This window comes from Lethenteron reissneri, chromosome 42 (assembly GCF_015708825.2).
Source record: "Lethenteron reissneri isolate LAM-NWPU_2019-01 chromosome 42, ASM1570882v1, whole genome shotgun sequence".
In the NCBI taxonomy this organism is placed as follows: domain Eukaryota; kingdom Metazoa; phylum Chordata; class Hyperoartia; order Petromyzontiformes; family Petromyzontidae; genus Lethenteron; species Lethenteron reissneri.
Genome location: NC_083820.1, coordinates 3,536,362 through 3,551,414, shown reverse-complemented (window position 1 = coordinate 3,551,414; position 15,053 = coordinate 3,536,362). Strand labels below are relative to the sequence as shown.

The following is a 15,053-nucleotide window of genomic DNA, read 5'->3' as shown; positions in this document are numbered from 1 at the left end:
AATGTGATAAAAATGAAACTCTTACTCAAGATAAACAGAAATGAATAATAAAATAAAACCGATGCCACGCATATAAAGGATTTATAGTGAAAAACTTTGTTTTTACGGGTTAATTTTTTTTTTAAGAATCGATGGCTAGAATTTCCTGGCTGGCTGCTGGCTGGGCGCCTCTCCATCACAACCTCCAACTCGGTTGTTGGTGGCTGCGGGCTGTTACCACGCAAGTTAGCTGGGTTACCGGGGATCAACTGGATTTTCCGTGCCAATAAACATTTCACTTGAAACGGTGGCAAACAAAAACAACGTTTGGAAGACGTCAAACAGATCGCGACATTGAAGAGATGGAATTATTACAGACGAATGACACGGTTGATTTAAAATTGCTCTGACTTTTCAAGTTGTGCTCCTAGTAATGCCGCTATTTCGCCAGAATGTCTTCACATCCTTGTCCAATGCTGACGTCACATAATCTTTATGTGCCGTATACATGAATTGCTCATACGAATATTCTCTCTCTCTCTCAGAATCGACCGACTGATGTAGCAGACGAAACAATCATCTTGTTGAACGATTCTAAACCTTGACGCGGCAATGTTAGTTTTCTCTGTTGTTCAAGGTTTTCTCAGTGTTATTCAATGTTTTTACATTTAGTTTACGATTACACTGTGAATTATATGGCATAATTAACTATTTTGTGCTTAAAAATCTTTAAAAAAAACTATATTTATATACAGTTCGTAGGAGTCTGGAACGGATTAATCGTATTTACATACAATCCAATGGGGAAATTAGGTTCGAGTCACGACCAAATCGGGTTGCGACCAAAGTTACGGAACGAATTATGGTCGTGACCAGAGGTTCTACTGTATTGAACTTCTTTCGCACCGTACGTAGCCAGCCGTGCTAATCGGAGGTGCGTGTCGAGATGTGCATCATACAATCTATTACAGCAGAATCGTATGCCAGTTGTCAATATACATATGCCAGTTGTCAATATACCGCTTGAAGATGTCTCCCACGCTACGTCAGATGGGACGTAGCACCGCTCGTGGTGAAACGTTGTTGGGTGAGAGTCGTTCAAGGTCCCGCTTCCGACACCACTCGTCACACTTCATGTTCACCGTGGCCGGGAATGGAACTCAGGTTCCACGTAGTCACGCTTACAACCATATCTCTGTAGCGAATACAGAACACCGCCCTGCTGTCTGTATCGTGTGCGAGAGTCAGATGTCCCTCTGCTGTCTGCACGTCTCGTGTGTGTGCAATGCATCTCCCTGCTGTCTGCACGCCTCGTGTGTGAGTCATATATCTCCCTGCTGCCTGTATGTCTCGTGTGTGTCCAATGCATCTCCCTGCTGCCTGCACGTCTCGTGTGAGTTCAATGCATCTCCCTGCTGCCTGTACGCCTCGTGTGAGTCAATGTATCTCCCTGCTGCCTGTACGCCTCGTGTGTTCAATGCATCTCCCTGCTGCCTGTACGTCTCGTGTGAGTTCAATGTATCTCCCTGCTGCCTGTACGTCTCGTGTGAGTCCAATGCATCTCCCTGCTGCCTGCACGTCTCGTGTGAGTTCAATGCATCTCCCTGCTGCCTGTACGCCTCGTGTGAGTTCAATGTATCTCCCTGCTGCCTGTACGCCTCGTGTGTCCAATGCATCTCCCTGCTGCCTGTACGTCTCGTGTGTGTCCAATGCATCTCCCTGCTGCCTGTACGCCTCGTGTGAGTTCAATGTATCTCCCTGCTGCCTGTACGCCTCGTGTGTCCAATGCATCTCCCTGCTGCCTGTACGTCTCGTGTGAGTTCAATGTATCTCCCTGCTGCCTGCACGCCTCGTGTGAGTTCAATGTATCTCCCTGCTGCCTGTACGTCTCGTGTGAGTTCAATGTATCTCTCTGCTGCCTGCACGTCTCGTGTGAGTTCAATGTATCTCCCTGCTGCCTGTACGTCTCGTGTGAGTCCAATGCATCTCCCTGCTGCCTGCACGTCTCGTGTGAGTTCAATGCATCTCCATGCTGCCTGTACGTCTCGTGTGAGTTCAATGCATCTCCCTGCTGCCTGTACGCCTCGTGTGAGTTCAATGTATCTCCCTGCTGCCTGCACGTCTCGTGTGAGTCCAATGCATCTCCCTGCTGCCTGTACGTCTCGTGTGAGTCCAATGCATATCCCTGCTGCCTGCACGTCTCGTGTGAGTTCAATGCATCTCCCTGCTGCTTGTACGCCTCGTGTGAGTGCAATGCATCTCCCTGCTGCCTGTACGTCTCGTGTGAGTTCAATGCATCTCCCTTCTACCTGTACGCCTCGTGTGAGTGCAATGCATCTCCCTTCTGCCTGTACGTCTCGTGTGAGTTCAATGCATCTCCCTGCTGCCTGTACGTCTCGTGTGAGTTCAATGCATCTCCCTGCTGCCTGTACGTCTCGTGTGAGTGCTGAATGCATCTCCCTGATGCCTGTACGTCTCATGTGAGTTCAATGTATCTCCCTGCTGCCTGTACGTCTCGTGTGAGTTCAATGCATCTCCCTGCTGCCTGTATGTCTCGTGTGAGTGCTGAATGCATCTCCCTGATGCATCTCCCTGCTGCCTGTACGTCTCGTGTGAGTTCAATGTATCTCCCTGCTGCCTGTACGTCTCGTGTGAGTCCAATGCATCTCCCTGCTGCCTGCACGCCTCGTGTGAGTTCAATGTATCTCCCTGCTGCTTGCACGCCTCGTGTGAGTCCAATGCATCTCCCTGCTGCCTGCACGCCTCGTGTGAGTTCAATGCATCTCCCTGCTGCTTGCACGCCTCGTGTGAGTCCAATGCATCTCCCTGCTGCCTGCACGCCTCGTGTGAGTTCAATGTATCTCCCTGCTGCTTGCACGCCTCGTGTGAGTCCAATGCATCTCCCTGCTGCCTGCACGCCTCGTGTGAGTTCAATGTATCTCCCTGCTGCTTGCACGCCTCGTGTGAGTCCAATGCATCTCCCTGCTGCCTGCACGCCTCGTGTGAGTTCAATGTATCTCCCTGCTGCTTGCACGCCTCGTGTGAGTCCAATGCATCTCCCTGCTGCCTGCACGCCTCGTGTGAGTTCAATGCATCTCCCTGCTGCCTGCACGCCTCGTGTGAGTCCAATGCATCTCCACGTGGTTCCGTCACGCATCTCCACGTGGTCGCCGTTACTCCCCAGGCCACGTGGTTCGTCTCTCCTGGTCACGTGACGCCGCACGAGGCCACGCCCCCTCCGCCCCCACCGCTTTAGAATCCTCGGGCGCTCGCCCAGAGAGGCGGGGAGCCGCTCCGCTGTAAACCCCGTCCGCCTTTGTCTCTCCCCTGAACACCCCCCCCCCCCACGTACCTCACCACCACCACCCCCCACCACCGCCCGCCTACTCTGTCTCTCCCTCCCTCTCTCCGTGAACCCCGCGGCGTCGTGAGAGGCGGCGGCAGAGGAAGCGGCGGCAACGCGCAGCCTCCCTCGACACTGGAGCCCCTCGGACCAACACTGTAAGCGCACTGTACATACAGTGCACACACGCACTGTACAGGCAGCACACACACGCACTGTACATGCAGTACACGCACTGTACAGGCAGCACACACACACGCACTGTACAGGCATTCAACACACGCACTGTACAGACAGTCCACACACGCACTGTACAGGCAGTCTACACACGCACTGTACAAACAGTCCACACAGTCCACACCAGAACTGTACAAACAGTCTACACACGCACTGTACATGCAGTCCACACACGCACTGTACAAACGGTCCACACACGCACTGTACAAACGGTCCACACACGCACTGTACAAACAGTCCACACACGCACTGTACAAACGGTCCACACACGCACTGTACAAACGGTCCACACACGCACTGTACAAACAGTCCACACACGCACTGTACAGACAGTCCACACACGCACTGTACAGACAGTCCACACACGCACTGTACAGGCAGTCTACACACGCACTGTACAAACAGTCCACACACAGTCCACACCAGAACTGTACAAACAGTCTACACACGCACTGTACATGCAGTCCACACACGCACTGTACAAACGGTCCACACACGCACTGTACATACAGTCCACACACACACTGTACAAACGGTCCACACACGCACTGTACAAACGGTCCACACACGCACTGTACAAACAGTCCACACACGCACTGTACAAACGGTCCACACACGCACTGTACAAACGGTCCACACATGCACTGTACAAACAGTTCACACACGCACTGTACAGACAGTCCACACACGCACTGTACAGACAATCCACACACGCACTGTACAGGCAGTCCACACACGCACTGTACAGGCAGTCCACACACGCACTGTACAGGCAGCACACACACGCACTGTACAGGCAGTCAACACTCGCACTGTACAAACAATCCACACACGCACTGTACATGCAGTCAACACACGCACTGTACCTGCAGTCAACACACGCACTGTACCGACAGTCCACACACGCACTGTACAGACAGTCCACACACGCCGTGACCAACAGTTCCCCACTATAACCACCTCGTGTGGGAACACGTCCTGCGGAGGGAGCTGGTAGGAACGTTGGGTTGCTCGGTCAATGGCCAGGGTCAACGGCGGCGTGGTGTATTCCGCAAATATTCCCGACTGTGAGGGCGGGCACAAGTCGGCGTGAGTAGGTTAAACGTTGAGTTTTATAAGGGCACTACGGGGTGACCAGCCCCACCCCACCCAGCCCCACCCCACCCAGCCCCACCCCACCCCCCACCCCCACCCCCCACCCCACCAGCCCACCCCACCCACCCCCCACCCCACCCAGCCCCACCCACCCACCCCCCACCCCACCAGCCCCACCCCACCCACCCCCACCACCCAGCCCCACCCACCCACCCCCCACCCCCCCAGCCCCACCCCACCCACCCCCCACCCAGTCCCCACCCTCCCCACCCAGCCCCTCCCTACCCTCCCCACCCAGCCCCGCCCCACCCTCACCACCCAGCCCAGCCCCACCCTCCCCACCCACCCTCCCACCCAGCCCCACCCTCCCCACCAGCCCCACCTCCCCACCCAGCCCAGCCCCACCCTCCCCACCCAACCCCACCCTCCCCTCCCCACCCAGCCCCTCTCGGCACTGGGGAAACAAAGGCGGTCAGGGACCATAGGGGCCGTCCATAAATGACGTCACGCACCTAGGGGGAGGGTGGGGGGGGGGTCAGATATTTGTGACGATGTGTGACGAGGTGGGGGGGGTTGAGAAATGTGACGTCACATCAAAATGCGCAACTTTAAATAAATATGGAATTGTTATAACAACACTAATTGTTATAACAACACTAATTGTTATAACAACACTCCTACAACACAAGATGGGGATGGGGCCCCCCCTCCGAGAAAACTCAGTTCCATTATTTTTACACACTTTTATTTAACTCACTCTGTTGTTGTTGTATCCTCAAATCTTGTAACTCAATTTTAACCCACTTCCCAATGTGGTATCGACTGCAAATTTGGTATGCTTATGTCATACTGATGACAATACTATATTCTATCATAAAAATTGTTTTAATATATTTTTAAACAATCTTTTTACACGCTTTCTATTAACTCACTCTCTCTGTTGTTGTCGTATCCTCAAATCTTGTAACTCAATTTTAACCCACTTCCCAATGTGGTATCGGCTGCAAATCTGGTATTCTTATGTCATACTGATGACAATACTATATTCTATCATAAAAAAAATTAATATATATTTTTAAACATTATTTTTACACGCTTTCTATTAACTCACTCTGTTGTTGTCGTATCCTCAATTTTTGTAACTCAATTTTAACCCACTTACCAATGTGGTATCGACTGCAAATTTGGTATACTTATAAATACGCACTACAATGACAATACCATATTCTATAAAAAATAAAATAAAAAAAGTATTTTTAAACATTATTTTGTATATGTTATGTTTCGGCTTGGGTCTAATTGTCCACGCTCAACTGACGTTGGCTGTAATTGGCCACGGTCCCTTACGTTCTGGCAAGCTTCGGGGCCACTTCCTGGAGTCGTGGAGTTCTGCCATTACTAGTAAGGTACATTTCATAAAAGCGTGCTTTTAAAACAAGTTTTTTTTTAATATTACTTATTTGAGAAACAATTATTTTGTTTGCGGTGGCAGCGAACAACAATTTTCATGTATTAGGTATAGCCCTGTGAGCCATTCGGCTCTTGAATCGGGTGCAACCGCAACAAACAAAAAAACATGAACAAGAAAACATCATTTTCGATTTAAAGCTTTCGTGACTGCAGGGATTCATTTCTTGGTTCTTTCGGTAAAGTCACGTAGAATGGAAATAATAAACTAATAGACGCTGTCTTTCTGACAGACCTGTTCTTCACCTGAGGACGGCTGCTTGCGTTGTGGCCGAAACGTCGTGAGAATTTTTTTCAATGTTTTATTTTTATTATTTTATTATTTCCATTCTACGTGACTTTACCGAAAGAATCAAGAAGAAGAAAACATCAACAAAAATCCGTTCGTCCTTGCCAGACTGGTAACGAGTGCGTGGCTGAATTCGACCGCCAAACACTTCTCTACAAAATCAAATCACACGTTCTTTCGCTCGGCCTGCCATGCCTGCCATGCCCTGCCTTTCTTTGCCCTCCCGTTTCATAATTCCCTCTTGAAGGAAGCCCCGTTTCACGTTCCTCACTGCACGTGCGTCTGTAAGTCCGTTCCTTCCTCTCGCCATGCAAATTGCTGCTGACCTCAACTTCACACCACCACGTGACGCTTGACCCGACAAACGCGTCACCCACCTCGTGCAGTTGATTCAGTCCAGCGTCAATCCGAGCTGTCTCTCTGTCCGTTACCCCCCCCCTTCCTGCTTGGGGGCCGGCCATAAATGACGTCACGCACCTTGGGGGGGGGGGGTCAGACATTTGTGACGATGTGTGACGTGGGGGGAGGGGGGGTTTGAGAAATGTGACGTCACATCAAAATGCGCAACTTTAAATATAGACAACATGTTCTACTTATGATCATTGTTTTTTTACCCTTTTATCTGGCAACAAAACTGACACCTTTTTTACAAGGAGTCATGTTTGCATTGACCACAATACCTGCGGTCGGAATGCAAACAAAAACACAACTCTGATAATGTATGCACTGTCCTTGAAGTTGATTGGTCCACACCCGAGACAGCTTTCCTTAGAGCCTAGTCTCACATGGGTTGGACCAGATGACGCCAAAAGGCGCACAACTCAAGGACAATGAACCATCAGAGTATGAGAGCTTGGGGTAAGCATTTACACCATTGTAACCTCATTTGCCAGTAGCAAAACAAAAGGTGTCAGTTTTGTTGCCAGATAAAAGGGTTAAAAAACAATTATCATATTTTGTTACTGGCAAATGAGGTTCCAATGACGTTCTACTTAATTAAATAGACTTTTTTTTATAAATGTTTTCTCCTACAACATCAGAGTGCAGCGGCACATTAAATACGCACTACAATGACAATAGTTTATAGCGATTTGAAGCATGTTTGATTTTTTGTGGGGGGGGGGGGGCAGAGCTTTGTGACGTTATATTTGAGGGGGGGGGTCTGACTTTTTGTGACGCCGTGTGACGAGGGGGGGGGGGGTCAAAAATCGTCCAAAATGGCGTGACATCATTTATGGACGGCCCCCTGACTCGGGAGCAATCTACCCGCACACTTCAAACAATCAGCCTCACTCTCCATCTTCCGTTCTTCCCTTAAAGCTCTTTACTTATCATCCCTCGCTCACCCCAAACACCTCCTCTTCCCCCCTCCCTTCCCCCATCACAAACTCCATCCCATTGCACAAAATCCCTACTCATCGTCAACCACTCATCATCACTTTCATCCTCGTTTATTCCACGAGTCGTCGTATTCATGCACCGCCATCCCCTCCCGTCGACTCATCGCATCTTATCGCAACTTTTCTGCTGTACAAAATAGTGAAAATCTTTCTTAATTTGGATTTAAAGCTTTCGTGACTGCAGGGATTCATATTCTTGGAAAGATCCAAGAATATCTTTCTTAATAACAGGTTGTTTTGGTTTTGGTTCTTTCGGTAAAGTCACGTAGAATGGAAATAATAAAATAATAAAAATAAAACTCTGTCTTCTCGACAGACCTGTTCTCCACCTGAGGACGGCTGCTTGCGTTGTGGCTGAAACGTTGTGAGAATTATCTTATTATTTCCATTCTACGTGACTTTACCGAAAGAACCAAGAAGATGAATCCCTGCAGTCACGAAAGGTTGTTTTGGGTTCGATCACGTAGATATCTAAATGTGTCGTTAAACCCGCCACCACCCGACACAGCCAATTCGTCAGGGTTGTCACGTAAACAGAACGTGACACGAGTACAGTAACGAATTGGTAGCTAAGGCACGGTGAGACTGGTTCGTGCTTGGATGGGTGACCGCCATATCCAGCAAAGTTGTTATTGGCTCTTGATTTGAAGCTTTCGTGACTGCAAGGATTCATATTCTTAGGTTTTTTCGGTAAAGTCACGTAGGTAAAAAATTTAAATTAATAAAAAGTAAAATTAAAATAAAATAAAAATCACGACGTTTCGGAGGCAACACAAGCTTCCGTCTTCAGGTGGAACAGTCACAGCACGATAGCTGTATCAAGTGAGAGAAATTCCAAGAACACAGTATTTGTATATATACTGGTTGAGGGTGGGAGGAGCCAAGGTAGGCCCTGAATATTGTTTTTGTGAGGTTCGGTGCGGCTGAAGCACGCTGTTAGGAAAGAGCCTTTGTTGTGTAAACTAGGTGCGGATGATGTAAAGGTGCGTGTAAAAGGGACTGAGCCTTTTTGTTATGTAGAGATGATGCGGTTGAAATCGCTGCCAGGAAATTAGTCTTTGTTGTGTAGAATGGTTGACTGAGCCTATTATTATTGGCTGCTGTGGAGATACGTGGTGGACAGAAGAGGGCAGTAGAGAGAGATTACCATTGCACCAGACGTCCTTCACCAGCCCACACAAACCAGCGTGGTAAAGTACACTCGGATAACCACCAATTACAAGCACGGCGCTGGGAGGCATATCCGCACGTGCAGTTTATAATTTTTAAGCCTTTTGATGTTGTCCAGGTTTATTTTTCTGGTTGCCTTGTTCTTTTTGCTGCGCCGTGATATTATTGTGTATGATGGACTTCTTTTGCACAGTACATAGCCAACCAACAAACTGAACGCAAACATCAGTTCTAAAGAAATGAGTTTTCAGGAGGATGACGATTGCTTGTGTTGTGATCGAAACGTCGTGACTTTACCGAAAGACCCAAACAATATAAATTCCTGCAGTCACGAAAGCTTTAAGTCAATGTTGGGGTAAAAGTTCATTGTGCTTCCGTTGCCTGTTCAAATTCCTCACCCTGGTCTACAAATCCCTTCATGGTCTTGCCCCACGCCACATCTTGCCACTCCGTGTACCTTCCTACGTCGCCTTCTCGCCCTCTACGCTCTCAATCTTTGCTGTCTCTCTCTGACCCCCCTCTTCCTTGTGCTCAATCCACGCTCTCTCTCTCTTCCCACCCCCCCTTATCTGGAACAAACTTCCCCTCCACATTAAGCAGTCACCTTCGCTCACTAGTTTCCGCTCCTCACCCCACGACCCCCCAAAAATCTTCCCCTCATAACCGCCGACGTTACCGTTCCCTCTTCATATTCTCGTTACATGGCGATCACTCATTCACCCCATTCATTCAATCCATTCGTCATTATTTACTGTCATCAGTTTCGCTTTCACCTAATTCACGCATCACGGATTTGCCCCCATTGCTTCCTCTCATTTATTTTATTGACCTTATCTGCTCCATGGCATGCACACACGTTGTACCATTGTTAATTATGTGTAAAGTGCCTTGGTCAAGTCGCAATATAAATTCCGTTCAGATAAGATTTAACCAGGCTGGATCGGTAGGCAGGCCAGCCTAAAGGTTTCTAACAGGCGAAGATGTTCCATTATGGGGGGGGGGGGGTCCACGTTTCGCAAGCATAGAGAAGGTATTGCATGACCGTGGCCGAGAAGACCCGAAGCTTCGTGTAGAGCGACAGACCAGGTAGCTTCCATGCAGCCAATGAAAAGATAATGCCGCTTGACTGATTCGGAGTGAGACCTCTGCTGTCTGTACATTTCAACTAAGCTATTAAACTATTTATTTTTATTTTCCAGGTAAGACCCACTGAGCTACTTAGCTCTTTTTCAGAAGTAACCTGGCCATGGATGATATCTCGACGAAGTGGCTCATCACGTGCAAACATATTGCAGTCAAACACTCTAAACACATGATGTTCATTCTAAATGTGTATGGAAAAACTGGAGGACGCTTAAAAAAAAAATCCACGCATCCGCGTGGAGAACACGCAAACTCCAAATATACAGCAGGTCTTAGAGTCGGTATCGAACTCACGACCTCCGGCATACCAGGCTCTAGGGAGTTAACATCTCGCCACCGCGTGGCCCAACATTTAATAAGTATAACCCGTAAAAACAAAGTTTTTCACTATAAATCCTTTATGTGCCTGGCGGCTAGAGTCCTCTCGTCCTCTGGCTTGAGATGGCTGCCACCTATGGGTCACCATTAAGCAATTGGTAATGAAATATAATATTTTTGTCCTAAAAAGTGTAAAATTTTGGAAAAAAAGGTTCACGAACATTAATTGTCACGCACAACGAGTCTGTGTGGAAAATGTCAGCTCGATTGGATCACGGGAAGTGGGTTAAAAAACGACCGAAAGATTTGCACGGTCCTAAGCAAGCAAGCGAACTTAATATAAAGGATTTAAAAAGCCCCTTTATATTCATGTTAATGCAACGGTCACAGGATTGGTCATATCGGTCCATGCTCTCGTCCCATGTCCCGCTGTGGTCCAAGGTTACACCAAGGGTACAGTATTTGAAAAGGCGTGAGGACTTTGGTAGCCCGCGTACTGATAGCTCGCTGCTGTGCTTGCACTTTCCACGTGGCAGTGATTATTAATTTATGGTACAGAGTAACACGGATGGTATGTAACTAATCAGCGGGCGGGCCAATCTTTGTTGAGGTTTTCGTAGACGTTCGGGCACATTTGTTTCTTGCATTGTTAAACAAATTGGAAGTAATTTTGTGTCTTTGCATCATACTCGCGAGGTCTGCGTGGAAATGGAGTCTTGCATAGTAATTTTTCGGGCATAAGTAAACTAACGTTTTGGTTTTTAGTCAGATGAGAACCCAGAGACTCACGATTATTTTTTTCAAGGGAGGAACTGTACTACGCAAAGGAAGTAGAAAAGTGGATACAATGTTTTGCATGATTCTTGTTCACGAATATTAGGAGCGCAAAAGACGTGGAAATCGGCAGCCTCAGACTTCATTTGTCTCAGCTGTACCTGTTCCCAAATCCTGAATTTGATTGGCGGTTGACTCAGCCCATCATGTATCTAGTATCTATAAAATAGGTACTATGTTGTGTTGAAGTCAACGGTTGTATTTATAGACTCACCCCAACCGTAGGAATGATGGATTTCCACCACTGGCACGGGACTGTAAACAGGAGATGAACACTGCCCCCATGCTCATTTGAGCAGGAAATCTCTTGGACATTTTGGCGGCATCATCGTTGTCATGAGAAGCAGCAGCAGCAGCAAATGCCTGCTGAGTTTTAGTGAAACTTGCCATTGCAGTGCCCTTCTAAAGCGGTTTTGCAACTCGGTGACGCATTCCCGGGTAAACGATAAACACACTTCTCTGGAGGTGTCGCCAAAAAGTGCCGCCCTCCCCCCCCAATGTCTTCGCGTGTCCGCGTGCTAATTGGACCGCAGTGGCGGCACCCTGCTCTGGAGCAATCTCCATGGCTCTGTTCCATGTGGGAAGGGCCCCCTCCGCCCCCCCACACACACAGCCTTGGCTGCGACTCGCGCCCGTGCCGCCACGTTACGTAAGCTTTTGTTTTCACGTTGCTGGCGGGGAGAAGGTTTTGTTTCGAGTCCCGTGAGCGCCGAGCGTCTGCCCGAGAAAGAAGAGGGAGAGACCGGCGGTGCAAGGTAACAAAAAAGAACCCAACGTCGTAGCCATCCGCGTTTAACGTACGGCGCCGTGTTGGTGACGCTTTTGTGCCTCTGTGGCAAGAAGGGCTGGCCGACGTTCGCATCCGGACTCGGGTGCCGTCCCGTGGTGGAGGTGCGTGGAGAGGAGCGGCCGTCGCCCTGTAACGGCATCGCCTATGATACGCTCGTATTCTAAGGCAGCGATTTAATGTGTTCAGTATTTGTGCTTGTACACCGTCACCCAATAAGACGTGGAGTTTTTTGTACGATGTCTCTCCCCCCCCACCCCCATTCTGCGTGGGGTTTCTCCAGATGCTGCGGTTCCTCCCGTAGCTCAACAAAACTAAACGATGCAACTGGTATTGGCCAAGATATGACGATACCGAAAAATGTTTGCTGCAAATTGCTCAATTGGTATTACACGTAACAACGTTGCATCCTAATAAGTAAAACTTGACAAAGACAAAGATCCCCCCCCTCCCCCTCCCCGTGTAGCCTTAGCAGACTGTTGCGGCAAGTGCTGTTAGCGAGCGCCTATGAAGGCCGGCAATAGCGCGCGAGGGGGTGGGTGGCCAGCACCACGCCCGGCCGCCTTTGTCTCCCCGGTGGCGAGGGGAGGCCCAGGATCGGTTCAGATAATCGTCACTGTTGTTGGCTGTGAGCAGGCATCGAACTCGGCCTGCCAGGTTCATAGCGCAGCGCGCTAACCGCTGCACCACCGCTCCCCAGAAAAACCTGACAACAACAACAACCGTCATTCGTTGAATAATACTTGTCGGGACCTTGCCCGGCACACTGAGGAGGGAGATGCCCATGTAGTTATTACAGTCTGTGCCATCCCCGTTATTAAAGAGGGGGACCACAAGGGCATCCTGTGGAACTCCTCCCGACTTATGATCTCATTTAGGGCAGCCTGCACCAAACGCTACCCTTCCTCAGCATTTCGCTTGGGAGATGATCTCTGCCCGGTGCCTTTCCTGGTCTCAGACTCTGGATCGCTTTTAGTACTTCCTCAACAGATGGCACCTCAGCCAGCCACTCACAGCGGGTGACTACTTCTTCCAATAATTGAGGCACGGCAGCCTCAGCAGGTTTACCAGCCCGAGGGATTTCTCCTCCCGCAAGACCTCACAGAAATGCTCAGCAAATCTGCAAACCTATTCCTGGGGGTCGGAGATCGGATCACATTTGTTTCCCTTAATGATGGCGATAGGTGTGGCGCTGCAAGTTACTTTTTTGATGGAGTCGAAGAGTAATTTTTGATCTTGCCAGGTCCCTCTTGACAAACGATCTTGAGCTTCAATGAGGCTTGTCTGGGTAGACAAGCGGAGTAGTGATACTAATAATGCCGGTGTTAGGGACACTGAGCCAGCATTGCTGGAGTCTGGGAGTCGGTCATGTGAGGTTTTACCAGGTTCCCAAGTGTAGTGAGATGATGGGCAAAGCCAAGTCACCAGTAGCTGTATATATATGTCTAAATATATATCGTCTTTTATTTCGTTTGTTGCTTAATTGTAGTCATCCAGCAATGACGACTAATATGTTGGTTTTCTTGCCATGTGACAAACACTTTGCAGGGCATTGTAAAACTGTGCCGCGCAGTGTTGGTTAAGAGATCGATGAGGGCATCCCAACAATATTTGTGTGATGTCATCTTCAAGGGCGGTGTCCTCTGACGCACGGTGATGTTACACCGCTTGCTGTGACGGTTCCAATTGGACATTTTGTCTCCTTGTAACGCGACGCTGGCACCATCGTGATACATTCGGGGAGGCAAGAGCAAACGGCATCATAATGTTTATTGTGCACCATTGATATCAACTTCCTCTAAAAGCATTTAGTGCACAACTTCTAAATAATTAGCAAAGTGTTTCAATTCTGCAAGTTGCAGGGTGGGGGGTCCTGTTCGCTGCTGAATCTCGGATCGCGCAAGCGGTTCGCATTTATTGAATTTCGAGAGGCGTAGCGCCGTTGTTTTTCAAGACATTGTATTTGATGCAGAGAACTGTCGCGACACGACCGCACTCTACGATAGCTGGATGCGAATCTGTTTCACGCACCCTCCCGCATTGCCTTGTGGGAGCCTCGGTACTGATAAAGTTGCCTAATTTTTTCTTCTGGTTTCCTTTCCGATGACGTACACATACGTACATACGGAATCGGAAGATAAACCAATGGTGTTACACGTGCGTCATTGCAATGGCAAAGGGTTAAGTTGGAAGGTCATTATTTAACCAAAGGTTTATGTCCTTAAACAAATGCCGCTTGAAAACACATCCCGTGTAGCCCCGACGCCGATTGACATGAAGGTAACAGGTGTAACGATGCCGTGATTTGTCGAGTAATGTAGATATTTTTTTAAGCTCATGGAAACCTCGTTCTAAACGAATGTCTAGCTACCCGCCAAATAGGTTTGGACATGCTGGGGCAAGTTAATTGATGTACGAGTATATAATCCCATCTAGTCTTCCTGTTCAAGACTTGTCTGTACAATTAAACTAACATTTTTTATTTGACCAGGTAAGGCCCACTGAGCTAAGAGCTCTCTTTCAGAAGCGACCTGGCATAGCACAAACGATAGCTCAACATAGTGGCTCATTATCACGTGGAAACGTATTGCAACCAAATACTTTAAACGCATGTTCATTCTAAATGTGGGGGGAAAAAGCGGAGGACCCGGAGAAGGGATATCGAAGTTTTTTTTTCCGATCGTATAGCTTTTGGTCTCGTGGGGGTGGGGCGGGGGGGGGTCTCGTGATGTCCCTGCAGCATCTCGTGTCCTCTACAGTTGCCACCAACAAATTGCAGCCGAATCGCTGCAATTGTTGCGATCGATTTGCCGGTGCGCTTGCGGCAAATCATCCCACCGCCGCTGCCGCCGCCGCCGCTGCTGCGAGGTTCATCTCTTGGCGGCGAAAGAGGTCACTGTTGAGTTTTTCTTTGCTTTGCTTCCCACTTTCATGTTTTCAGCTTGACTTGTTCGGGCAGAAATGCGTGGCTCACCGCCAGGTGCTGTTGCA

The 15,053-nt window shown here is 48.8% G+C and overlaps 1 protein-coding gene across 2 annotated transcripts in view; it reads left to right on the top strand.

Moving 5' to 3' along the window:
• Positions 1 to 3,319: 3,319 nt before the first annotated feature.
• Positions 3,320 to 15,053, top strand: part of KIDINS220 (kinase D interacting substrate 220) — a 111,452-nt gene continuing 99,718 nt past the window's right edge. Inside the window, exon 1 of one of the 2 annotated variants that reach the window (XM_061569093.1) lies at positions 3,320 to 3,480. The gene's annotated coding sequence lies outside the window, so the exon portion shown is untranslated. Of the gene's footprint in view, positions 3,481 to 11,875; positions 12,031 to 15,053 lie in introns of those variants that run through there. The other variant, XM_061569091.1, reaches the window with a different exon arrangement.